This window comes from Rhineura floridana, chromosome 10, assembly GCF_030035675.1.
Source record: "Rhineura floridana isolate rRhiFlo1 chromosome 10, rRhiFlo1.hap2, whole genome shotgun sequence".
Taxonomy (NCBI): Eukaryota; Metazoa; Chordata; class Lepidosauria; order Squamata; family Rhineuridae; genus Rhineura; species Rhineura floridana.
The window spans coordinates 30834200-30861718 of record NC_084489.1 but is presented as its reverse complement, the minus strand read 5'-3'; the positions used below and the strand labels follow the sequence as shown (position 1 = coordinate 30861718).

General features: G+C 41.5%; 1 protein-coding gene across 27 annotated transcripts in view; it reads right to left on the bottom strand.

The window, feature by feature from the left end:
• The window catches only part of THRB (thyroid hormone receptor beta), a 382718-nt gene that overhangs the window by 109840 nt on the left and 245359 nt on the right, over nt 1–27519 (bottom strand). Inside the window, exon 1 of one of the 27 annotated variants that reach the window (XM_061587733.1) lies at nt 13081–13101. The exons of the other annotated variants lie outside the window; for them this stretch is intronic. The gene's annotated coding sequence lies outside the window, so the exon portion shown is untranslated. Of the gene's footprint in view, nt 1–13080; nt 13102–27519 lie in introns of those variants that run through there. 27 annotated transcript variants of the gene reach the window in all.

Genomic DNA, 27519 nt, shown 5'->3' with positions numbered 1-27519 from the left:
CCAGACGACTGTATAATCTGTGATATGATTGCTTTGTGTGTTCATTAATTTTCCATGGTCCATACGACCTCACCTGTTAAAGCAGACTTTCTCGCAGTTAAATCCGCTTTGGCATTACCGCAAAAAATGCAATTTGCTTTTTTAAACCAGGAATCATCTGCTGTACCTTCAGGCGCTCGGATGCAATACCGCGGACTTTAGAGCAGAAGGCATTCCGTGGGAGGTGCTTGGGCGTTTCCCCATACCCCTTCTCTCATTCACAGCCAATCATGTATTTCCACTTTTGCACATGTTCGAAAATGACCAGGAAAAGCCCGGGAAAACTGAACCAATCAGAGCAATGGGGTGAACGGAAGCGATCAAATCAAAATCGGGAAAGGGAGGGTTGATTGGGGGGAGAATCAGAAGAGCGGTAAGGAAGAACAAAGCAAATCAGGGGGCTGCATCCTTACGTGTCCAAAGCTGGGCGAGCAAAGGGAGGCTTTGGGGGCTATTCAAGGGCTGCTCTTCCTCCCTCCTCTCCCTGTGTGTGCGCTTTAAATGAGGTTTGCTTGTTTTTCGTCTGTGTTTGTTTTGATCACTTTCCCTCTTTCGTTCCCCTTGACTACGGCTGCAATCCAAGACATGCCTACTTGGAAGTAAACTCTGTTGGGTTCAGTGGGATTTACTCCCAGGTAAGGCTGCAATCCCAGACACATAATGCCCAACGGAGCTTACTTCTGAGTAGACATGTCTAGGATTGCAGCCCACGTTCCTGTTGTCTTTCTTTCGCATTAACTAACTTTTCTCTTCCTCATTCATTTTCCGTTTTCCTTTCCATCTACCGACATAGTACTGGATATATACTCAAGCAGAGAGGAGATTTCCCCCACGCGCACACACTGTACGCTGCTTATCTCCTCCCATTATCTGCGCCTCCCCCCTCCCCGCCACTCCTGCGAAGACCTGCTTGCTCTCTCTCTCTCACTGTGTTTAAAAACAATAAACTACTCATTACCTGCGTTTCTGGAGAAATAAGTGGAATTGCCAGCCGTGTGTATCTCCAGAAACGTTAATATGCATAAAGGTAAAAAAGCATACAGTTGGTTTTGCAAAATATCGCAAAACAAGCAAGAAATAACACAGGAATTATTGGCATAAGCATACAAGTGGTTTGCTAGAGCATAGAGACTGGTGCTCTACCTTCCTAGACATGACACATCGTTACTTGCTTTTCTGAAGAAATAAGTGGAATTGCCAGCTGTCTGTATCTCCAGAAACTTGAATATGCATAAAGGCAGAAAAGCATACAGTTGGTTTTGCGAAATATCGCAAAACAAGCAAAAAAATAACACAGGAATTATTGGCATAAGCATACAAGTGGTTTGCTAGAGCGTCTCGGCCACCCGGAACCATACAGACTGGTGCTCTGCCTTCCTAGACATGACACGTTGTTGCTTTTCTGGAGAAATAAGTGGAATTGCCAGCCATCTGTATCTCCAGAAATTTTAATATGCATAAAGGCAGAAAAGCATACAGTCAGTTTTGCGAAATATCGCAGATAGAGCAAACAAAAATACAGGCATTATTGGCATATAAGTGGTTTGCATGTTTCTTTTATCAGAGGGAACACTGCAAAGCCTGTGCTGGGCGCTTCAGCGCAGATTGACACAGCAGCGCGCAGGGCTGTTTGCCTGCATTCCCTGCCCGAGCCCAGAGCGGCCACCCGCCAGGGGGGCTGTTCCTGCCGCCGAGCCGCACAATGCCCTGCAGTGAATGAGCCCAGGGGTTACGGGGGATTCGCCCGGCAATTACAAGCGCTGATCCCTTGCACTGCCCACAATCCCCCTGGACGGTCAGGGGCACCTGGAGACACCCCCCTGGCCGGCCCTGCTCCAGAGTGGCGAGGGGCAAGGAACTCCATTAGAGCCACTACTACCAAACCATCAGGGAATTAAAACTTCTGTGCTCTTACGTTCAAGCGCATGCGCGTTATTGCGCTTCAATGCAAAGAGGGAGAGGAGCATACATCATATTTTGCAGACTAATTGGCTGATGGGGTGGTGTTACAGGCAGAGCTTGGAAAAAGTGAAAAGAATGTACGGATCTTCCCGCTGCAAGTGCGGGCGCAAAAAAGCGTATTTTTTACATCGGAAAGAGCAAAGAAAGAGGCAATGTGGGGACTGTCAGATGACAAAGCGAATATGGAAAACATGGATTATCCGGGTCAGTTTGGACGAGCCCTAAGAGAGGAAAAACTGAGTCATGATTCTAAGCCTGAACTGCTTTGCATGTTTAACTCCCAATTTCTTTTGACAATGATGTTATCTCTTTTATTCTTTAAAACTCTGATTTGTTAACGCTCAACATGTTATGCTACATGCACAGCACTGTCATTTCTGCTGTATGCAATGCCTTGTTAAATTCTTAAGAGTCTGCATATGTTAAGGCATGCAATCAAGAATACAGGAAGCTGCCTTATACTGAGGCCATTGGTTCATCTAGTATTGTCTGCACCGACTGTGGCTGTCAAGAATTTCAGACCAAGGTCTTCCAACTCTACCTGGAGATGCCAGGGACTAACATGGAACCGTCGGCCTGCAAACCAATGCTCTACCACTGAGCTACACTCTTTTCACAAGGCAGCTATTATCTGATGAAGCAAAACAGAGTTGTTACATGTGGGAAAATAATCTTGTTGACCAAGAAAACTAATGGAAGATTGTGAAAGGTACAAGATACTGAACTCAGTATAATATCTGACTGCTTAATCATAATAGAATATTAATCTTTTGAGTCTGTTGTGTTTAAATTGAAACCCCAGTGTTAATAAAACTATAATTCACTGGTCTTACCTAAACCAGCTTAGGCTTCATGAGAAATAGAACCAAAGTGGCATTTATCTGACTTTCGGTATAAAACGTAGATTTATTTCCTTGTGACCTGACCCTTACCGACGTTCCAGTGGCTCATATAATAAAAGCCGGATTACGCTGGAGACTCCCCTACTATGCATTTCATATCGTATATATGCTTATGGCTTTGCTTATTGCTGTCAAAATGTTTCACACAGAAATGTCTGTGTTTAAAGACTGCTTTATTGTCCCTCATAGCTCTCGAGTTGTATCCCTCCCTTTTGATATGCAAGACATAATGATACCATGTCTGTGTTTGAGTTAGAGGGCGCCCGGTTGCAACTGAACCTCCTCTTCCCATACGCCTTTGTCCGTTCCTGCATAGTGCTTATCTCAAGGACATGTGAAATATGTAGACAAGTTGACAGTGCAATGTTTCCACTTTGTTCTTCTCCTGTACCCCTTTTGTTTCTCACATATGTCCTAAAGCTATGGCAGTTAGCAATTGTTTCTTTATGTTTTATGACGTGAACATGATACTGTAAACTTCGGGGTAAGCCTATATAAACCCCCATCTATCAATAAACGCGGTTCCCATGCTCACCTGCTTTGGCTTGTAAGTATTGGGTCCCCTTTGCAAAGGCTTTGTTTTGTGTTGTTTGATCTCTGATAGTGGGTTCATTTATTACTCAGCTCCGCACTCTCCTGGGGTGTAATAAGTAAGCTGGGGTAACAGGACAGCTTGCGTGTTGGGTTTGGATCTAACAATTGGGGGCTCGTCCGGGATCCCTTGTGCGGACCCCCTTTTTGCCATTGCACCCCTTGAATTGATAACAGGCGCCACGAGGATTTCCTCGGTTATCAACACAAGTGGGCGGCTTTGACATTTTGGGGATAAAGCACAGTTGAGGAAAACCCGCTATCAGACGTCATGGGAAATAAAGGGAGTGTGCCGGTAAAGGACAGCCCTTTGGGAATAATGTGTATGCTGTGGCAAGAGGAGGACTTGCCTGTGCGTAAGAGAGGCCTGAAAAAGAGAAAGACGATTGAGCTCTGTGCGGTAGCGAGACCGCGGGTAACTGCAGTATTGGCACCAGGTGAACGGTAGCCAAAGAGCGGCTCCTTTAAACCCGTTCCTTTAAGAGGAGTAGGGGAGCGGATTGAGGTAAAACATTCAGATTAATTGCATTTCTGGCTCCTATGGCAGATGGGAGTGCAGAGATTGCAGGGTTTTTACAATGCTGAAAGACAGATCTTTGACCGGTGAGGCCCCCCCTCCAAGTTATTTTTCTAAGGATGACTCAGATAGAAGAATGATTTTAAGTCGTTCTATTATGCTTTCCGCGCCAGCGCCGCCTTCCAGCCCTGAAGGCGGGGCTCCTCGGCCGGCGCGGAAACAAGTCTCTTCCGATTCAAGTGCTGAGACGGAAGAGAAGGATCCAGGAGAGGGGCCCTCAGGGGGGAACGGTCACGCGCTTGCGAAAAGGAGGAAAAGAGAAAAAGAGAAACGGTTATTGACTAAGGAAACGCCATTGATTGTGCGAGACCAGCCGTACCTGGACGCCCAGGGACGGGTCAGACTCCTAGGTGTGTAAGGCTTGTGTTTTCCCGGGAAGTAAGAACGTAAGAATGGTAATAGGAAGGATTTGCATAAAAGAAATGTGTATGAGTTGGGTACCCAAGTGAGAGGTTGTATGCGGATAGCCTTTTTTTTTGAGTGTATGTATGAAAGTTTTTCTGTGGGTTTGCTTTCAAGGGAACTTTCCTTCCATTACTGTTGTTCATAAATCATGCTGATTTTACCTTTTCCTCTTTTAACTGCTTGGATCAGCTGCGCTGCCCACCTGTTCTCTTAGTAGTTCTTAGCATTTTTTTTTTATAGAAAGTATAGGATTTGAACTAAGCGATTCCTTTTAGAATGTCTGGGTTTCTTTCTCTTCTGTTCCTGTACTGGGTTAACTCCTTCTTCCCTACCTCCTTATTTGATATGAATTTAGATTATTAAGGGTTTTTGTGTGTGTGTGTGTGTGTGTGTGTGTGTTTGTCTGTCTTGCTTGCTACAGATTACTTGTGTGCATCTTCCTTCCTGATGTAATGTTTTATATCTTCCTTATCTCAGTCCTTGCCATTGAGGAACGTTTTATTTCTTTGGAGCTCCCTTCCTTTTCAAGCTTCTTAAAATTGTTTTCTCCAGTCTGCTTAAACAGTGGGATGATAGTTTTCTCTGCAGCAGTTTTATGCTTTAAGTCTAACGTGATCCCTATGGTTTACTATGTTTTATATAAAGACGGATTGGCTGTGTTTTCCTAATTATTGTGCTGTCTGTTATGTGATTGTAACTTATTAAATATAATTTCTTATTTCAGCCCTTGCCGTTTGACATTAATCCCAATAGCAGATGTTCACAGAGGGGGGGATATTTTTGTCTAGAATAAGTTTTGCTTTTCATTATTTGTCAGTTATTTCTTATCTTGTAAATGTTACGTTTCTTTTGATGTGGTTCTTTTTTTTGTTTGTTTGTTTGTTTTGTTACTGCATGTTGAGCCAGAATCACAGAAAAGGGAAAGAGATTGGTTTCCCCCCCCTTTGTTAAGATACTAGAGTTCCTTTTGTTTAGATTAGACCTGAACCTTTGGCTGTTGCTTGTAGATAAAAGCCTGGCACAGTTAGTTTTTCTGTCAGTGGCCAAAGGGGCAAAAATAACAAAATTACTTTTGAAACTACTCTACCCATTTACCTGTATATAAAGGGAGGCAATTGTAAGTGCCAACTAAATTTGTATGTAGTGCCTTGTGGGTAGAATTCATCATTGTTGGTAGATTGTGGATTAGAACCTATACCTGTTGAAACTTTTGAACTTGAGTAAAATATATATATATATTTGGAAGTCAACAACAAAACTTCCTGAAGGGTCTTTCTTCCATAAGGAAAATAAAACCTCTTCTTGAGGTACTCGATCCCAGGTAATTGTTTTAAATTTGTCTGTGAAATGTATAATTTGCCCATTTCCTAGATAGGCAAAACTGAGGCCACCTTGCTGTTTAAACCTAATGAGATGCCCTCTTGTGACTAGGTAAATTCATTAGCAAAAGGGGACCAAAATGCAGAGCTTCCAGCCACAGTAATTGTCTACCTCATATTAGAATTCACATTGGGAATCAATATTACTTTGCTTCCAAAACAGAAACTCATCCCCAGTTGCTCTTTGACTGAAGATGGACCAGGACTTTCAACAGGAAAATGCATTGTCATACCTTGTGCATATAAATCACACTATTACTAATGAACTTTTTTCTTTTAAAATGATGTTCGCAATTATAACGCATGTTAGTGCATTTATTCCTTGACGGGCACTTAGAGCAACTGCTCTGCATACAGGATGAGCACCATTGGAACACCCTGCTGATTTGGAACAGAACTTAATCTATTTGTGCCACTAACATCTCTTTGTTTTGTATTCATAGCAAGAGGTATAAATCCTTTTTCTCTGCTTTCCGTGGCTGCTTTTCATGAGCAAGGCTCTACATAGCCAGAGGATGGGGAAACTCAGGAGTTTAGAATATGTTGTACTGTTGTGTGTTTTGTCTGTCTGTTGCAAAGACAATATTTTGGTTTTGTCCACTTTAATCAGAAGTCTCATCTGTGGCCATGGATGTTTTATTTTTATATTTTCCTTCCTGTACTGAAGTGTTTTCTCCCCAAGGAACATTTTCCTTTTGCGTGTGTATCATAGAAGATTTTTTATTTTGAGACATTTTGGACTCGATCTTTGAAGTGCTCCAGGACCATAACACGATATGCAACTGGCATGCTATTTTCCTGTATTGCTGCAATAACAGCATAGAGGCCTGCTTCATTCTACCTAACCACAGAACTATTTTCGGGCCTATATTGGCCAGCAACCTGAAACGGGCACCTTGTGCAAGTTTGCAATCTTTTCATACAGTCACTCGGGGGAAAAAGGGGGGGGGAAATGAAGATTCTTTCATTATTTCAGTTTCTCTGCCTAACATCAGCAAAAGACACACATGTTCAGTGGAAGCTGTAACTGAACATGAACAGGAACAGGATGAACTTTGTGCAAGCCATCCCACAGTGTGTTTATTTGTTTTATTTACTTGCTTTCTTTGTAATATTTCCATTATAATATTGAATGTAACTGTTTATGCATTGTCCTTTAAGAATGTGTTGTTGTTATTGTTTTCCCTTCATAATTTATATGTTATGGCTGTTTTGTTCTTTAGATGTTTTTACTTTTCAAATCCTTCTGAGTGATTCTGTAATAGGGGTTTTACTGAATTTGGCTACTTCAGATGTAAGGTTCATCAATGTGAAGTTTTGACCCATTTGTTTATTTTCTCACTCTGTCATTACAATGGCTAGGAATAGGTAACAATTAATGTGAATGGATGTCAACACTTAAGAATCTAGGAAGATGATAGTTTGGAATTCCATCAAGATTGCTTTTCTCTCAAAATGATTAATGTATCTTATGGCTTTTTCATGCTAAGAAATGAATTAAGTTCAACTATTGTATATTCTGGACATGGGTGTATGAGCCTTAGAATATTTTGTGATTATGATGTTATTGATAAGTACTATATACAACCTATGCTAACATTTCAATAGATGCCTTTGTGGTATTAAGGTAGGATGTGACTTTCCATTTAAAGTCCATGTATGGATCATCCAGAGAATATTAGTTAATCCAGATTTGTTTCAACACCTCAAACCCATCACATTAGGTTATGACCTAGCTAATCTTCAGACACTACTTTCTCATCCTATGTACAGAAACAATTAGAAGCAGTTAAACAAATGGAGAAGCAAGTACACTCTAGATAGCACATGATTGCCATACAGTCATTTACATTATAGATAAGCACTCACAGATATAGTAACATGGATGTATTTGGAATTCCCTGTTTGGCTGGGATAAGGATGCCAAAGAAGGTTTAACACTTATAATGCACCCCATTGTGGTGATTTGAATTCTGATCTTTGTCTAATTAACCCTTGTAATGTGTATTCATCTCGTATGGCACAGTCACACCCTGGAAGTCAGTATTGGAGCCTATGTGAAAGGTCATCTGTGTACATCTGCCTTTCACATAAAAGGAGGGAGTGGTACGGCTTGGCTAACCCCGTTTTGGTTCAAGTGGAATCTAGGAGGTGCAAAAGCCAAGAGCTATAACTTCCACTCCAACTCACACATACCCCCACGGCTGGTAATGCGTTCCAGAGGTTTTGTGCATAGAAAAACAAGGGCAGAGTTAAACGCTGTCGCATAAATGTTATCTTAATCCTTGGCGGATACACCCCCATCCACAGGGAATCCCATTGCTCGTTAGAAATAGCATTAGTTTTCCTTTTTTCTTGACTAGAAACACACATATCAGAAAATATATACAGACATAGGGGGTCTTCTTATATTGAGACCCCCCCACTGGCCTGGATTTTACAGAAGACAGGGACAACCAAAACAAGGAACACACACTTCACCACATGGATAAGTGGGAGTTCCCTTTGTCACTTAAGGAGTACAGTCTCCTTTGCTTCCTGCTACAGCTTAAAGGAGGCAGAGGAGGGCTGGGTGATAAGCGGTTTAGTAAGAGGTGAGGTCTGTATGACCAATACATGTGATATACCCACTTGAAAATGGCAATTGGACTTTGAAGAATGGGACATAAAACAGTGGGTAAGGTAATATTACTGTTGAGATGGTAGCATTTGTTGCATTTCATTTTCCTCAGGTCACTGACTTGTTCTTTTCCTATGAGGCTTAACGGGTCGCCAAATGCCTGCTGGCCCTTGGTGGCTCTGTGAATTTTGGTCTAGCTGGCAGAAGATATTGTTTTATGTGATTATAGTAATAAGTTTTTTTTTATTATTATTATTACTGGATGTTGTTACTTGCAATGTATTTCTAATGTTATTCAGTTAATCTCTATAGGTCTCTGAGTTTAGTTTTAGGGACCAAAACCAAGCAAACGGGCCATTCTAGTAGTATCAAAAGGCCCAGTCATACTTGACAGTTCCTTGGTCGATGTACTGAAAAGGAAGTTGAGCAGACTGACGCAAGATTGTGTTTTATGTTGTAATAGTTATAGTATTATTAATAGCTGTTTGTTGCTGTATACAATGCATCCCAAATTTAATCCAGCTTGCTTCCGCCTGCCTGCATAGGCTGATTTCTTCATTTTCCCGAAAGCCTCAATCTGCTATTCCAAATTTGATGCAATTGGCCTCAGTCTGTATAAACAAGCTCACACTGTCATTTTCCGAAAACCGCAACCAACTTACATGGAAATGGCTTTAAGGCCGATTTGGCAACCCAAGCAAGGTGATACAGCTACCTGAGAGACTAGCTAGTCTCTCAGGGCTGAAAGGGGGGATTGTTGTGTTTAAATTGAAACCCCAGTGTTAATAAAACTATAATTCACTGGTCTTACCTAAACCAGCTTAGGCTTCATGAGAAATAGAACCAAAGTGGCATTTATCTGACTTTCGGTATAAAACGTAGATTTATTTCCTTGTGACCTGACCCTTACCGACGTTCCAGTGGCTCATATAATAAAAGCCGGATTACGCTGGAGACTCCCCTACTATGCATTTCATATCGTATATATGCTTATGGCTTTGCTTATTGCTGTCAAAATGTTTCACACAGAAATGTCTGTGTTTAAAGACTGCTTTATTGTCCCTCATAGCTCTCGAGTTGTATCCCTCCCTTTTGATATGCAAGACATAATGATACCATGTCTGTGTTTGAGTTAGAGGGCGCCCGGTTGCAACTGAACCTCCTCTTCCCATACGCCTTTGTCCGTTCCTGCATAGTGCTTATCTCAAGGACATGTGAAATATGTAGACAAGTTGACAGTGCAATGTTTCCACTTTGTTCTTCTCCTGTACCCCTTTTGTTTCTCACATATGTCCTAAAGCTATGGCAGTTAGCAATTGTTTCTTTATGTTTTATGACGTGAACATGATACTGTAAACTTCGGGGTAAGCCTATATAAACCCCCATCTATCAATAAACGCGGTTCCCATGCTCACCTGCTTTGGCTTGTAAGTATTGGGTCCCCTTTGCAAAGGCTTTGTTTTGTGTTGTTTGATCTCTGATAGTGGGTTCATTTATTACTCAGCTCCGCACTCTCCCGGGGTGTAATAAGTAAGCTGGGGTAACAGGACAGCTTGCGTGTTGGGTTTGGATCTAACAAGTCCATCTCAAACTTTATCTTGGTTGTGTATCGGAAGGGTGGCTTTCACTTGTTCCCTTCAATGACTGCAAGTATGGGTAAGCCAGTCCTACCTGAGGTGTTCAGGTAGGTTGCCACCATATTCCTATTGCAATCTGTCTACCTCTGGATGGAAATGCTTTTCAGGGATCCACGGCAAATACTAGTTAGGAGAAGTAGAGAGAGCATCCAATTTACCTGTCTCTCCCCAGATCCCCAGGTAGGTTGATTTTCTTTCTCAAACCCCATTTATACACACGTAGCATAAAAGTTGATCTAGGCTCTTGAGGGGAAAATTCACCCAAGACCCCAACACCAAATTTATGAAGATGACTAAGGGGGGGGAAAAGGAAAAGGACAAAAGGGTGAGGAAGAATTCCTGCTCCACGCTCCCGGCAAAGCCTGGGACAGCAGGGCATGTTTGCAGCCTGGGACTGAAGTCCCGGCTGCCATTTTGGTTTAGGTCTGCAGCCACAGCTGGCACAGTTGCTGTATCATCTGATGAGAATGAAGAGCTTCCATGGGCTCCGATCCTAACCCACTTGAAGGCACTTGAACAGTGTAATGCACAAGCTGGGGTTACATCAGGGCTTCTGCATGGGCCTCCTGCTAGACTGCCAGTTAGGCAAGCCAAGGCAAGTAAAAAATATGTTAATCGGGGCTCTAACCAAGGTGCTTTGGCCTTAATTTTAGCTCAGTTGAATGCACTGGAAGCTGGACTCTGCAGGGTTACTTTGGCTTCAGTGAAGGGTGAGGCAAGTGCTCTGTCAACTACGGACCAGTGTTCTCCAGCAGAGCCTTCCTTCAGTGGCCTTGCCAGGTGAGCCTGCCTATTCTCCTCAGCAGTGGAGCTGGCCCGGTTGGGGGATTTGTCCTTGGGGGCTTCCATACTGGGCCATGAGCCATGCTTGGCCTTTTCACCCTTGGCTGCAACTGAGGTAGGGTCTCCTCAGGGAGTTATTCAGGGAGCTGAAGGTGCAGCACACAGCCAACAGCCACTTATGGCTGCATGCAAGCAGGTGTGGCAGCCCAGGCAACTGGTCAGCCCAATTCTGAGTGACGCTTCTACCACTGTTCTTGACCAGTCCACTGCTGTAGCCAGTCCTGCAGCTGTGGAGGACCCACTGGGAGTGGTTATGGAGGATGCCATTCTTTTTGGAGAGACTTCAGCGCCGCTTGGTTTTCATCTTCTCCCCACAATGAAGGAAAAAAATTGGCAAGGTGAATATGTAGATTTGTTCTTCCTTCTTTATGAGGGAGTTCTGCTCCCTTCCAAGGGTCTCTGAGTGACTGTGTGCATGTACACACCCATTCATGCATGCACAACCTACCATTTCAAATTTGGTGAGGCTCATTTTGAACATTGGTAATAGTAGGACTAGTCTGCTTTTCTCCAAGACATATTTAACCTACAGAGCAAACACTTTCTTGCTCTTAAAACACAGCACAACAAGTTATGTGTATATAACAGACAAAATGCAGCTATCAGGAATGAGATCAGGGATTTTACAAATGTGTTTGCAATATGATGTCTGAAATGCACATGGCTTATTCCCATGTTCATTTTATAAAATGTGTGATATTTTATTATTATTATTATTATTAGTTTCTTATCTGCCCTTCACCATAAGGTCCCAGAGTGGGTTACAGCAATTTAAAAATACATTAAAATCTGTTTAAAACAAATTTCAGTCAAGAGAATAGGGTGGGTCCTATGTCACTCACTCAATCCCACCCACCCACCCGGAAACCTGCATAATTGGGCTTCCAAATCATATGGAAGCCTAAGCATGTAAGCTTCTCCTATACAGATGATGATACTGAATACATGGGCAGGGCTGGGAACCATGCTGTATTGGTGGCGAGCCAGTGGCACCACCTCACTGCTTCTTCTACAACTTCACAAGCATAGTGCATCTAACCATTAGAGCAGTGGGGAACCTTTTCTGACTGGTGAGCTAGATCTTAATCTCTCCAACCCCTGGCAGGCCAAATTTGACAGGCGGGCAGAGCATCATAGTGATGTCAGGTGATGCTGTGCTTTGAAGCCCTGATTGCTGGAACTTCAAAGCACAGTGCAGGGCTTTCAAACAAACCTCACTGCGCTTTTAATCTCTGGTTTTTGGAGACTCAAAAAGCAGCACATGGATGTTTACAAAGCCCTTTTCCTAATGGCCCAGCATTGCTCCTTAAACCTTAGAATCAGTGATTTAAAGGGCAGTGTGGAACTGTTCGGGAAAGGGCTTTCAAATAGCCCAGTGTTGTTCTTTGAACCCCTGGGTTTAGAAGGCTCAAAGAGCAGCACAAAAATGTTTGACAGCCCTGTGTAAACATCCTCATGCTGGTCTTTGAGCCTCTAAACATCAGAAATTTAAAGGAGCAGCACATGGTTGTTTGAAAGCCCTTTGCAAGCAGTTTCACACTGTTCCTTTAAGCCTCTGGTTTTTAGAGATAAAAGGAGCAGTGCAAAGTGGCTTCAAAGAGAAGCCGTTGGAGAAAAAAACATTTTCCATTCAATGGAAACCACTTCCTCATATGTCATATATCAGGGATGGGTGGATAGATGGGTGGGCATGCCTTCCCCAAAACAGGCCCATGGGCTAAGCAAGGAAGACTGGTAGGCCAGGTTTGGCCGACAGGCAGGAGGTTTCCCACCACTGCATTAGAGGATACTTCTGCTCCTATTCCATACTTATATCTATAAGGGTTACAGAACTCCAGCTTTTGGCTGGAGACTCTGGTTTTTGGGGGTCCTCTCCGGGTCTCCACGTGACTCATCTTAATCTCCAGACTTTCAGCTTTCATTTTTTAAAAAATTAAGTTTCTAGGTAGTCTGGTTCCTGAGATATACTGCAAAATGTCAGCTCCTCCCGCACCTTCTGTTAGTTGCTCTAAATTCTGCTCTAATCCCTGTTCTTTCAGGTTTTTAGCCAATAAGAAGTCAGGGTTGTGATTGACAATAGCAAGAGCTAAACCTCATTTCAGGTTCTGAGAACAGTTTCCTTTACCTGTTTCCTTTCACATCAGGAATTCAGTAAATATATAGTTTTCGGCAGCATAAAGAGTACTTTCTCTGTACAGGATTGGGACTTGCTTCTGAGTAAACATGCATAGGATTGCACTACAACAGAAGATCACAGAAGGATCCTGGTAGGCATAAAAGTGTACATGTAAGGTTTTTTTAACTACTTGTAAAATGGTATATTATTCTTTTTATTTTTCAAATAAATTTTGAACAGAAGTTTTAAAATGTGTATATGCTTCAGTGTTATACTTTTCTAATTAAGGAGTCAAACAAAGTTTAAATTTTACAGGCCTGTGGAAGAGGGCAGCTTATTTGTCTTATTCATAACCTGTTTTGAAAACCTTCCCAATATGATTTTTTTCTGGGAGTAAAACTTCAATGCTAATTTCACAAACCTGGGAGTTAACCCAACTGAATTCAGTAGGACTTACTTTTGAGTAGACATAGTTAGGATTGTGCTGAAAATCAGTGGGACTTCGAGTGAACATAGAAAAAGATTGTGTTGTAAATCTTTCTCTCCCCCTCCAATCCTTTTTTTTAAAAAACAGTAAAAAACAGGCTTACTTAGGTGTCACTGCTTTTATTTGACAGGAAACTAGTATTTATTTATTTTAAAAAAATGTTCTGCAATGGCCAACTGGTTTTGACAATAACCTATTATATGGGGTATATGTATTTTTACATCTCCAGTGTGTGTGTGTGTAGAATATTTCCAACAATCCTGTGAGGCAGAGTTGGAAACCAAGGCAGCTCACAACAAGAAATAAAGCCATTTAAAATCCAATAACTGTAAAACAAATATAAAACAGTTGCAAAACAGCTTAAAGTGCCATGATTCTGAATTTTGGATTGGGTGAGTGAAGTTCCTAATCACTGAATTACAGTCCTGTGCATGCTTCTCCATCTGCGTAAGCCCCATTGAATACATTCGGACTTGCTCCTGAGTAAACATGCATAGGATTGCACTATAAATATCTTTATAGGTTGTGTAAATAATAAACATCTTTGACATTCATGCTTATATAAATATTTCTTCCTAATATGTCTTGATATGTATCTGATTTCACACTATGGTTGTAAATTATTATTTACAAATGGTTATTTCCTCTAAATTTTAAGTGTGCCCTTCTTCCTTGGGGTGGTCATGGTCAACCTCTGTTGTTTTCATCCTGAGGGGCAGGTTAGGCTGAGAGATGGTGTGTAGCCCATGGTCACCAAGTAAGCATTATAGCTTATTTCCATTTTAAAATTTAATTCAAATGATTTATACGTAGGCAAAGTTTATGAAGTAATGGAGATCCACACAATACATGTAAAGCACATCCAACTCTCATTTAAAGCATATGACTTCCCCTAAATAATCCTGGGAAGTTTCCCCCCCACAGTTATAGTTCCCACCACCCTTAATAAACTACAGTTCCCAGGATCCTGTAATGGGATTCATGTGCTTCAAATGTATGTTGAATGTGCTTTAAATGCATAGTGTGGATCTGCCCTAATATGCCATGCATTCATTAGTGAATCAAAAAGAACAATTTTAAAAGATACATATTTAAAAAGGGCTGTAGCTCAGTGGTAGGGCACATGCTTTGCATGCAAAAGCCCAAAATTCAATCTCTGGAACAGATTATTGCCTGGAATCCTGGAGAGCCAATGCTAGTCCATGTCATCAGTACTGAGCTAGATGGTACCAAATGGCTTAAAAGAGGAAAGAGACCCAAGGGCCACAGTGACTCAGAAATTTATTTATTTATTTTATTTACATCATTTATATACTGCTTTACTGTAAAAAACCTCAAAGTGTTTTATAGCAGGAATTAAAACAATAAAATAATTGGCAAAAACAGTTAGACAGGTATTTAAAAACATTCAAAATAATAAAACCAACAATGAGTTAAAATAGATAAAAAATAATAGTTTCTTCATGTCTGGGTAGGCTTGCCTAAACAAAAATGTTTTTAGCAGGTGCCAAAGTGAGTACAATGAAGGTGCCTGCCTAATGTAAATAGGCAGGAAGTTCCAATGCATAGGTGCTGCCACACTAAAGGATTGGTTTCTTACAAGAGCAGAACAAGTACTATGTGGCACCCGTAACATGGAAAGCACACCTTGAACTTGGCCTGGTAACAAATGGACAACCAGTGGAGATTTCAGAGCAGAGGTATTATGTGCTGATAGGGTCTCACTCATGTCAGCAATCGTGCCACAGCATTCTGCACTAACTGCGGTCCCTGGGTCCCCTTGTCCTGCCTGGGGATTTCTGTGACCTTGGCTGATTGGCTGCCAGGATTTTTTTAGTTTTCGGTTTTGGTTAGGAATCCTGACTGGTTGTGGGATGCTTAGTTTTCTGCCTTACTCATAGGAATCTTGTTGTGGTTGGTGTGGTTTTGCATTTAAGAAATCATCAGTGTCTTGTTTTTCTTTTTCTATTTGCATTTCATTTACCTTTATCCTCACTCCCTTTCATTCATAGAAGCAACAACAGTGGTTCCATGCGCTCCGCTCAACCTTCTTAAACCCACTGATGATGTATCTTGTTGTTTGTTTCTTGCTCAATAGTGGTAAAAGAGAATTCACATACTGGGCAGCGTGGCTGCAACTGTTGTTCCCAATCTGCTGCCTATGAAGGTAGACCAATTCATGTGTGCTTTCTGTCAGTTATATTCACTGGAATTGGGTTGGCTGACGAATTGAGTTTATAGCAGCCCACAAGGGGACAGAAAAGGGTAGAGAATAGGGTTGCTAGGTTCAGGGCCTGAGACTGATCCTGTATCTTTAGGAGAAGAGAAAGTCAGCCAAGTGCAGGTGTTCTTGCAACACTGTAATGGGGAAAACCACAAGTTGGAATTCTCCCTTTCTCCTGCACAACTTTTAAAGATACAGAAGACCTCTTGGAGGCTGGACCTGGCAACCAAGAGGTCTTGTGTATCTTTAAAAGTTGTCCAGGGGGAAGGGAGAATTCCACCTTGTGGTTTTTCCCATTACAGAGTTGCAAGAACACCTGCACTTGGCTGACTTTCTCTTCTTCTAAAGATACAGGATCAGTCTCAGGCCCTGAGCCTGGCAACCCTAGTAGAGAATATTCTTACTCATTTCTCAGACCTCTTTCTGAAGTCAATAGTTAAATCTGTAAAGAAATATGGATGTTAAAAGGTAGGGGCAGGGCATTCTAGGCATGGGGTTGCCAACTCTACTTGGATATGGATATCTTTGCAGAGGATCCCTAGTCAACAGCACAATCCAAACCATATCTACTGAGAAGTAAGTCCTATTGAGTTCTGTGGGGCTTAGTACCTTAGTAAGTGTGTTTAGAATTGCAGCATTCAGGGGTATCCATCTTTACTCCTGAGTGCCCTCATCTAACATCTCCACAATACTAGGCTCCTTTCTTCCTACAATGGCCTTCTGGTGACTGGCCTGGCCTGAGGGCACTTAAACCTTTTTTGCTAGAAGCGAGTTGGCTAGATTAAATGTTCCGAACCCAGGCTCCATCTTTTAGCTAAGATTTCTATCTTAATTTCCAATCGGAGAAATGTTTTTGTATGAATTGTATGCGCCAAGCAACTGTGGTTGATGCTTAATGTATCATGCTTAATGACATCGCTCGGGCCCGTCTCATGACGTCACTCGGGCACGCCCCATGACATCACTCCCCCCTCCCAAAACCTCAGGGTTTGGGATGCTTTTGACCTGGCAACCCTAATATCTATATGGTCTATGGTTCTATACTATTAAGGGGATTAGGTTTATTGCACTTACACTGAGCATTCACTCCCACTAATGGTTTACCAGAAAGAATAGTAGCGGGCAATAGTTTCAGTATGGTGGATGTCACTTGCTCCTCTGTCTCAGGCAGCAAAATGTCTTGAATGTCAAAACCACAAAACATTTAAAATATTATGTTAATAATAAAACAAAATAGATGAACAAAGATATTAAGGAAAAGCATATGCAGTAATATATAATTTAAAAAACTAAATAGAGAAACTAAATCAAAATACCAATAAATATTCAACAGACAATAACATTGATCAACCTGATAATAATATATCAATATGGTGCATATATATACAAACAAATACATTTCAGCCTCAAAAATGCTTCTTCAATAGAAAACTATATAACTATTTAAAAACAAAGCCATTCCTGCAGGCTATGATAAAATTCAAAGTCCAAGAGTAAACATTCTGGTAACATTTGTAGTGCCATCATCATCATCCTGTACCTAAAGTACTGGACAGGTTAAATTCCAGATTTGCACAACTTTCAGCCAAAATTATAGCAAGGATAGCTAATGTGGTGTTCTCCAGATGTTGTGGGACTTCAACTCCCATCAGACTCAGCCAGCAGAGCCAATGGTCAAGGATAAAGGGAGATCCAGTCCAGTAACATCTGGAGGGCCACCGAGGGGGAGGCTGCTGCAGATGGTAGGCATATCAGAGTGTGCCTGAATGATGCTTTTACTAAATAAGGAGCATAGTGTAGTGGATAAAATAAAGCATTAGGCTTTGTCATGGAGGAGCTATTCTCAAATCCCATTCAGCCACAACACTTACTGGAATATTTACAAAGATATTTTGAAAAACACAGAAAAATGTCAAAAAGAGTGCTTTTGTTAAAACATTATCTGGCTGACACCATTAATATCCCAAAAGCTGTACCTTTGCACTGCTCTGTGGAAGTTTTATTGTGGAAGTTAAATTATCTGAGAAAAAAAAGACAAAAAGGATCTGGCACAATAAGGCTGCCTCTTTTCAAACACTCACTTGTTATCCCAGAAACAGAATCTTAATGGGACTCCCATATTTTATTCAACCCATGATTCATTTATAAATATGCAATATCATCTCAGTTTGTCAAAACTGTTCACTTCAACATTTCATAGAATGCTGCTGCTTTGGCTGCCATGAGCACATGATCTTCCTGATATCAAGAAGTGTATGATTTAGTCCAATGCTTCTCTTTCAAAATATAATCATAATAAAGGTACCCTTTCTGGGCTTTAGTTACATACATTACTAATTCTAAAATAAAAATAAAAGTATAGTTTAAAGGTATTCAGGGCAAGTATATGCCTAAATGGATCCCCCCTCCCCCCCCCCGTTGACATAAAGCTGAGCTGCATATCATTCTATCTTATTAAATCAACACTGGCTGCCTGTTCCAGGCTTGATATAAGGTGCTGGTTTTGACTTTTAAATCCCTATACAGCTTGGGACCTGGGATTGCTTTTCCCATATATGCCACCCTGCAAGCTTTGCTCTACAACTTTCCTTACACTGATTTTATGGCTGCAGTATAAATCCAAAGTTACTGTAGTCTGAAATACTTATCCATGCCTACAAATGGACAAACATCACTTAACTTTCAGCCATGTGGATCTCTCTCGTTAAATTTTTTAAAAGCTGTTTCAGTGTTATATTCAAGACAAGATTTGCCCACCTGAAGCATCTCTGACTGAGGCTGCAAAACGTAAGGAAATTCAAATGTAAAATGACATTTTGACTTAATTTTTTTCTAGATTTGCAAGTAAATAATGCAAAAGCAAGCGTTCATCATTTCCCAGATTTGCACCAAAAAGAGCCTTCTTTACTTTAAAAAGATAACATGGATAAAGACAAAACAAGCTGCTAACAATATACATTCTTCTTCCCTCCTCCCTAGCCCTGTGTGATGTTACATTGAGACCCAGAGACTGTGGGAAAATGAAGATAGTGATCACTGCAGTGCCGGATGCAGTGCCGGATGCCTTTTACAGAGCCAGGCCATTAATAAATAAAAGGGTATTTTTCGTGTCAGTATCACTGCCCATTACTGTCTATCTCCACAGCTCAGTGGGCTTGCTGGAGGGCTCATCAGGGTGATGCTTGGAAGGCCTGGAGAGAATGTTGCCAAGGGCCCCCCACAAACCTAGCACTAGCCTCGCCAGAGAGACTTTACAGCCTCCCCTTCACATGGATAACTTGCTTTGGAAATGGGAGGAAAAGGTTTGCTGGTAGCAACGATGGAGAATCCAATATAAAAGGCCCAATTCAGAGTGGGCTTTTTCTCTGCTTGCAAGGATTTCCAAGCTGGAGGGCTTAATATCCTGAATTCAGTTTCTGAAACTTGCCGTCATCACTAATTTTAAAAAATGCAGCTCAACTAATTGTATTATTATTGTTGTTTGTTGTTGTCAGCCAGTTTCCTCTTTCCCATGTAGGTAAGGGTAACTGAGGACTGATTTCTACAGCTGTTTTAATTCAGCAAGAGCTATGATGCACTGCCTTTTTCGATGTAAACATTCTTGTGAATGACCTGATGAATGCTAGAATCTGGGTGGGGGAGGGGTGATTCCTTCAAATGCCAGTTTACAAAGAAGTGGGGAATGCATGTCATAATCATTCAGAAAACCAAGGGCCATGCAATGTAATATTTGCGAGATTTGAAATGAACCACAAATGCTGGTTAGAAGGAACAAACTTTACTTCACAGTGTGTTGCTGCATAACCAAAAACTCTACTCTCATTTTCCTACTCACATTACATCTCCCTTTTTTATTTTTAAGAAAACGATAAAAACTACTGTCTATATTGAATTGGTTTTCTGATTACTCTGCCTCTTGATGTAGTAACAGGTAACTCAGAGTCCAAAATCTTCTCTGGTATATCACGGGCACTTTGTGCTACAGCTGTTCCACTTTTGTTGTCTTGAGACTCTGATAGGTCTACCTCTGATGGAGGTGCAGTTGCAGTCTCAGTAGTCTCATCCATTTTTGGTTCACAACTTGGAGTGCTTTGAAGATCTCTTCTGTTCCTTCGGTAGACAGCTAAATCATCAGTCTGAACCGAATATGATCTTGGAGTCATGTTTTGTCCAGTTACTCTTGCTGGTTTCCACACTCCATTTTGCAGAACATTAACAGAATCACCAACCTGCAAAGGTGGTAAAGACTTTGAACCTTTGTCAAAGTAAAGCTTCTGATTTTCTTGTCTTCTCTTCAGATGTGTCTGTATGTCACCTTTTACCTGCTGAGGTAGTAACAAAGGTGCTGAGGTAGGCAACCTGGTTCTTAAACGTCTCCCCATTAAAAGTTGTGCAGGTTAGGCTGTATCTACTGTAGGCGTATTTCTGTAATCCAATAAACTAAGATAAGGATCTGTGTTATTCAGACTAGATTTCTTAAGAATCCTCTTTACTGTTTGGACCGCTCTTTCTGCCATTCCATTTGATTGAGGAAATAGTGGACTGGATGTTGTGTGAACAAAGTCCCAATCTTTGGCAAACATTTTAAAGTCTCTAGAGCAAAACTGAGGGCCATTATCACTGACAACCTCTTCAGCTATACCATGTCTTGCAAATATAGATTTGCAGTGTAAAATTACTAATCTACATGTAGTGTCTTCAAGCAAACATATTTCCACATATTTTGAATAATAATCAACCAAAAGTAGATAGTCCTTTCTTTCAAATTCAAACAAGTCCATTCCTAGCTTCTGCCAAGGTCTTCTTGGAATTTCATGAGGTAACATTGGTTCTTTTTGGTTTTTATTTCTGAAGGTGTGACATGTGGTACATGACAGTACCAATTCTTCAATTTGGGCACACATATCTGGCCAATATACAGCTTCTCATGCCTGCTGTTTACATAATTCAACACCCAGATGACTCTCATGTATAATATTCAATATCTCTTTCCTCAAATCTTGTGGTACTACAATTCTGTCACTTTTAAAAATGAGTCCACCATGAACACTTAATTCCTCTCTGTAATTTCAATAAACACGTATACACTCTGGAACTTCTACTCTTCTATCTGGCCACCCCTGCAAAATGGCATTTTTCAGGATTTGCAAAATGCTATCCTTTTCAGTAGCCACCTGAAATTCTTTCAGTTTTGATTCGGAGATTGGTAAATAAGACAACATGAGATTAACAGCAACCTCGGCTTCTTCAGAACTTATTCCTACACCCTGTTCAAGATATGCCATGGACAGGGTATCAGCAATGATTAATTCTTTGCCTGGTCTATAGTGCACTTGTAATTGATATTTCTGCAGTGTTAACTGCCATCTTTGGATTCTTGGAGGTGCATTATGCAAGGTTTTCTGAAAATTGCCTCCAATGGTTTGTGGTCCGTTTCCACAGTCACTTTTTTGCCATAGAGAAATTGATGGAATCTTGTGCATCCAAACACTATTGCCAACATTTCCTTTTCTATATAGAAGCGGTAAGGGCAGCAAAAAAGTGTTATATTGCTGCCACTATTAGATCATCTTTATGCCGCCCAGCTAAGCTTTTTAAGATAGTACGAGGGCTTTTACACTCTGGCCCTCAGGACACCACAGAGTCATCTGAAGCCCGCTGCAACGAGTTTGTGGGGCACTTCCAAAATAAAATCGCATGCATCCGTAGGGATCTCGACTCTAATGTTAGGACAGTTGAATCCATTGAGGTACCTGGATCACGGTCTTGTCCTCAATTATTGGATGAGTTTCAGTTGGTGCAGCTTGAGGAAGTTGACAAGATGCTTGGACTGGTGCGTGCAACCACGTCGGTACTGGACCCTTGCCCCTCTTGGCTAGTAAAAGCTAGCCGGGCTGGAACTGCCGGCTGGGCCAAGGAAGTGATCAATGCCTCCTTGAGAGAGGGAGTTGTCCCTCGCTGTCTCAAGGAGGCTGTAGTGAGACCTCTTTTGAAGAGGTTGTCCTTGGATCCAGATAATTTGAACAACTATCGACCGGTAGCGAATGTCCCATTTCTGGGCAGGGTCTTGGAACGGGTGGTTGCCAGCCAGCTCCAGGGGCTCTTGGATGAAACCGATTATCTACATCCGTTTCAATCCAGTTTTAGGCCCGGTTTTGGCACAGAAACAGCCTTGGTTGCCCTGTACGATGACCTTTGTCGGGAGAGGGACAGGGGGAGTGTAACTCTGTTGATTCTCCTTGATCTCTCAGCTGCTTTTGATACCATCGAGCATGATATCCTTCTGGAGAGACTCGCGGAGTTGGGAGTCGGGGGTACTGCTTGGCAGTGGCTCCGCTCCTACTTGGCGGATCGTCTCCAGAAGGTAGTGCTTGGGGAGCATTGCTCAATACCCTGGACTCTCCATTGTGGAGTCCCTCAGGGATCGGTTCTGTCCCCCATGCTTTTCAACATCTACATGAAGCCTTTGGGTGCGGTCATCCGGAGTTTTGGAGTGTGTTGCCATCAGTATGCTGATGACACGCAGCTCTATTACTCCTTTTCATCTTCTTCAGGTGAGGCTGTTGATGTGCTGAACCATTGCCTGGCTGCGATAATGGACTGGATGGGAGCTAATAAACTGAAACTCAATCCAGACAAGACTGAGACGCTGTTGGTGAATGCCTTTTCCGCACAGATGGAGGATGTTCATCCGGTTCTGGATGGGGTTACACTCCCCCTGAAGGAACAGGTTCGTAGTTTGGGGGTTCTTTTCGATCCTTCCTTGTCACTTGAGGCTCAGGTAGCCTCGGTGGCTCGGAATGCGTTCTACCATCTTCGATTGGTAGCCCAACTACGCCCCTATCTGTGTGGTGACGACCTCGCCTCAGTTGTTCATGCTCTAGTGACCTCTAGACTGGATTGCTGTAATGCACTCTACGTGGGGCTGCCCTTGAAGACGGTTCGGAAGCTGCAGCTAGTGCAAAACGCAGCAGCCAGACTGTTGACGAGGACCAATTGGTCCTCACATATTACACCTGTTCTGGCCCGCTTGCACTGGTTGCCGATTTGTTTCCGGGCCAGATTCAAGGTGCTGGTATTGACCTATAAAGCCTTACACGGTGTGGGCCCGCAACACCTGATGGAACACCTCTCCCGCTATGAACCTACCTGTGCACTTTGTTCGACATCTAAGACCCTCCTCCGAGTACCGACTCATTGAGAAGCTCGGAGGGTAATGACAAGATCCAGGGCCTTTTCGGTGGTGGCCCCCGAATTGTGGAACAGTCTCCCCGAGGAGGTACGCCTGGCGCCTAAGTTGTTATCCTTTCGGTGCCAGGCTAAAACCTTCCTATTCTCCCAGGCATTTTAATGCATTTTATATATTTTAATGTTTTAATGTTTTAGTTATCTTAATACTGTTTAGTGTTATTATGTATCTGTATTGTATATCTAGTGATTTTTGTTGATTTATTGTATTATTGTATGTTGTACACCGCCCAGGGAGCCATTGGCTATGGGCGGTTTATAAATGAAATTAAATAAATAAAATAAATAAATAAATATTTGAGCATAGTTCTGTTGGGCCGCAGTCATTGCTTTAGAAGCATATGCAACAGGTGCACCTCTTTGCAACAGTACAGCACCTAAGTCTGTAGAACTAGCGTCCACTGACAGAGTTACAGGTTCTTTCACATTATAATATTTCAAAACAGGAGTTTTTGTTAATACTGTGTGAATGCTGTTTCATGAACTGATATCCAGCAATATTCAATATCTTGGGCCAACAGCTGTTGCAAAGAGGTTGTTACTGTTGCCAAAAGATCCTCCGTGGCACAGAGTGGTAAGCGGTGGTAACGCAGCTGAAGCTCTGCTCATGGCTGGAGTTCAATTCCAACAAAAGGAGGAAGTCGAATCTCTGGTAAAAGGGGTCGAGGTCCACTCAGCCTTCCATCCATCCATAGTCGGTAAAATGAGTACCTGGCATATGCTGGGGGGTAAAGAAAGGCCGGGGACGGAACTGGCAATCCCACCCCATATATATGGTCTGCCTAGTAAATGTCGCAAGACATCACCCTAAGAGTCGGAAACGACTCACACTACAAGTGTGGGGACACCTTTACTTTTTACTGTTGCCAAATTTGGGATAAACTTTGCTAGGTAAGTCACCATTCCTAGTGCCACTGGAACCTTCCGAGGTGCATGAATTACAGGTGGAACCTGTGGGTTGATTTTGATGGCGTATTTCTCTGGTAAGCAACCTAAGCCTTCAAATACATCTTTGTATTCAACTGCAACATCCCATTGATCTACTGGAGCTCTTTTCATTAAATTAACTCTTTGTACCAAATTTAAATTAGTCACAGTCCGGAGACCAAGTACAGCTTGTGCATCAAAGTCTACTATGTGAAATTCCAACTCTTTGATCTTTATATTTGCAATCCAGGTTACATTTACCAGACACATGTAGTCTTTCTCCAGAGTAGGTTATTAATCTGGCATTTGAATGCTGAAGTGGTTCAGCTTGCAAGGCTTTGTATGTTTATAAAGACATTGCATTAGCCTGTGCTCCTGTGTCAATCTTAAAGGTCACATACTTGTGATCATTTATGAGAAGATCCACACACCATTCATTTTCCAGAGCTGTAGAATTCAATGTGCCAATGAAGAAATCATGAGCATTTTTAGTTGTATCTGTTACTCAGAACATTTGCCTGCGTTGAAGTTTTCTATCTCTAGTTTTACACATTTTAGCAAAATGATTAAGTTTGCCACATCTTCTGCATTCCTTCCCATATGCAGGACAAGCATTTATGTCATGATGACTGATACCACACTTGTAGCAGGCCTTTGCTGCTACTACAGGCCTCTGCGGCATTTCCTTTTCTTGGGGGCTGGTAGTAGTGCCAGGGCTCCATTTGCTCTGAGGCTGGATTACTTTTGGCTTTTCAAAGGTACTTTTGCCCTGTAAGGCACCCATTTGTTTTTCTGTTGCCCCAAAATCTTTCATCTGTTTTGCAGTCACTTCTTCTGCCCTGCATATATTCACTGCACACTCAAAGATTAAATCACTCTCTCTCAGTAACTTGGCTCTCAATCTGTCTTTCTGAATGCCACACACTATGTGATCCTTAATGAGAGAATCACACAGCTCCCCAAATTCACAGGTCTGAGCCAAAAGCTTCAAATCAGTCACATATTGGTCTATACTTTCTCCTTCACTCTGTATTCTAGTGACGAACCTGTGCCTTTCATAAGTAACATTTCTTCTGGGCACACAATATGCTTCAAATTTATTCATCAAAACTTGAATTTTATATTTATCTGCATCATCATCAAACTGGAAAGTATTAAATACCTCTCTTGCTTCTTCACCTGCCACATGCAGAAATAATGCTGACTGAAGTCTCTCATCTTTCTTATCTGCTCCACTTGCAATGCAGTACAATTCAAACCCTTGCTTCCATCTTCTCCAGTTCTCTGCTGCATTTCCTTCAAACACCAATGTTCCTGGAGGCTTTAGCTGGTCCATTTTTCACTGCCTTATGTTTTTAGGTAGTCTTCTGACACCATGTAATATTTGCAAGATTTGAAATGAACCACAAATGCTCGTTAGAAGGAACAAACTTTACTTCACAGTGTGTTGCTACATAACCAAAAACTCTACTTTCGTTTTCCTACTCACATTACATGCAACAAAACAGAAATTAAAAATGCAGCAATGAACTTTGATGGTATTAGATGTGATCTGAAAGGAAACAAATTTACTTCTACTAGGAATTCTCCACTTTAAGTTATCTCTTTATTGCACCCTTTAGCAATAAGCACCCAATCTTGCTATACTCATCATAATAAACTCCAGAATAAACAAACTCTTACTTCCTACTGCATGCAAACAAGCATGCTGCTTTATTGCTGGGTGGGTAGAGAACTGAAACTTAAACCAAAAAGCAGAGCAACGGAAAGTCCAAGGGTTGGAGTCTTACTCTACATATAATAAAAAAGTTTTAATATGTAATATTTCAAGCTTCATATTACTAAACAGGAATTATAGGGTGATTGTGATAATGAAAATCCACCCTCAGCCAGGAAAAATCTTGAGTGAGCAGACTTGTGAGGGCTGTTCCAGATGAGGCTTTTGTTGTGCACTCAGCTTGCCTTATTCACTAAATTTTTCAGAGGGTCCTATTCTTATTCATTCATTCTTAAATGGCTCCTATTCTTAAAACAAGCTGTCATTGTCTGTTTTGTCACAAATTAAAAAGACAGTTTAAAAAAAATCCTGGAAGGGAGTGAAGCACAGCTCGGGGGTAGGTGGGTGGTGCACCCCTTTGCCCCACAGGGCTGGGGATAGGTAAAACTATTAAGCCATTTCTTATGGCTAAATACATCATTTCATGGCAATGGAGGCTGGTGGTTCCAATGTCTGTGGGGCAGTGAATACGCTCTGGGTGTTAGTCCAAACTTTCAAGGATCTGTCAAGGTCCAGTTTACAAGAACTCTAAAATGGCACAAGGCGCCCTCCTGTTTTTTCTCACTCCTGCCTACCTCATACCAAAACTCCAAGGGAAAGGACAGTCAGCTAGGAACTCTAATGGCCTGTAATGATACTGAAGAAGAACTTTGTTTTCGTTAAAGACAGTATGTGAATTAAATTGGGCTGTTTCCAGACAACCATTTTATTGAGCATTCATTCTGATTTGATGGCAGGCAATTTGGATTATGTTGGCTATTTACTGAGAATTCATGCTGATTTGTTTGCAAAGAAATTGGATGGCATTGCCTCAAGGAAGTGTTATCCCATGGCACATTTTCCTGTCACTTTCCTTATCACAAAAAGTATTATTTTGCGGGGGGGGGAGCTTGTTACACAAATCACGTTTAACCTGAATTTGCCACGATGTATTGGAATCCCACCTAGAGAGTCAACTATATGGAAGCGTACAAATATACAAATTCAAGTAATTTAATATAGCATCTGCCATATTAAAAGTGGGGAGAGCTTTTAAAGTAGTCACCTGCATCTGTTTAAATACTTGAGTTATAAATGATTGTAGACTATGTAAACAAGCCAGCTTTATGTCCTAATCCTCAATACAAATTAGTCATTAGAGAATTGTATTTTTTGGCAGAAGAACAGTGAAAGGGTTGTGCATTTCAAGAACAATCTTGTATTCTTTTGGTTTAATCTGTTTTTTTACAAAGGGTTTGGCTTCACAAGAGTGAAGAGCAAGTATCCAGTGCAGTCTCTTAGCCATGCCAAAGCATATGAGAGATGTTTTGAAACAGTCACCAATTAACCAGTTAAAATGCAGCTTGATTGACAGAAAATAACTGGGGAAACAGCATTCATGTAAATCACGTGGATGCTTTCCAGGAAGCAATTATTAGTCCAGACAAAACCAAATGCTACTGTTGGTGGAAGATCTTCTGGTGTGATGGGCAAGCCAGACTACTGAAATCCTGCTCTGAATAACAGACCGCTGTGGAACTGGGAAAATAACACTAAAACAGAAAAGTAGTTTGGTGCTGTGGGAGACTATTAATCAAATGTGGAGGCATGTCTTCTAGTGTAATTTTCCATTAGACGCAAAGTCATTTTTAAATAGGGCAAAGGGAACATACATGCACAGAGGACACTGTTTTGCAAAATTCCAAGCAGATATAAGAGCCAATTTTTTAAAAAAAGGTCTAAGCATAGACAGAAAGATACATGCAAGAAAATTTCATATAGTAACTGAAAATAACTTTTATTTTC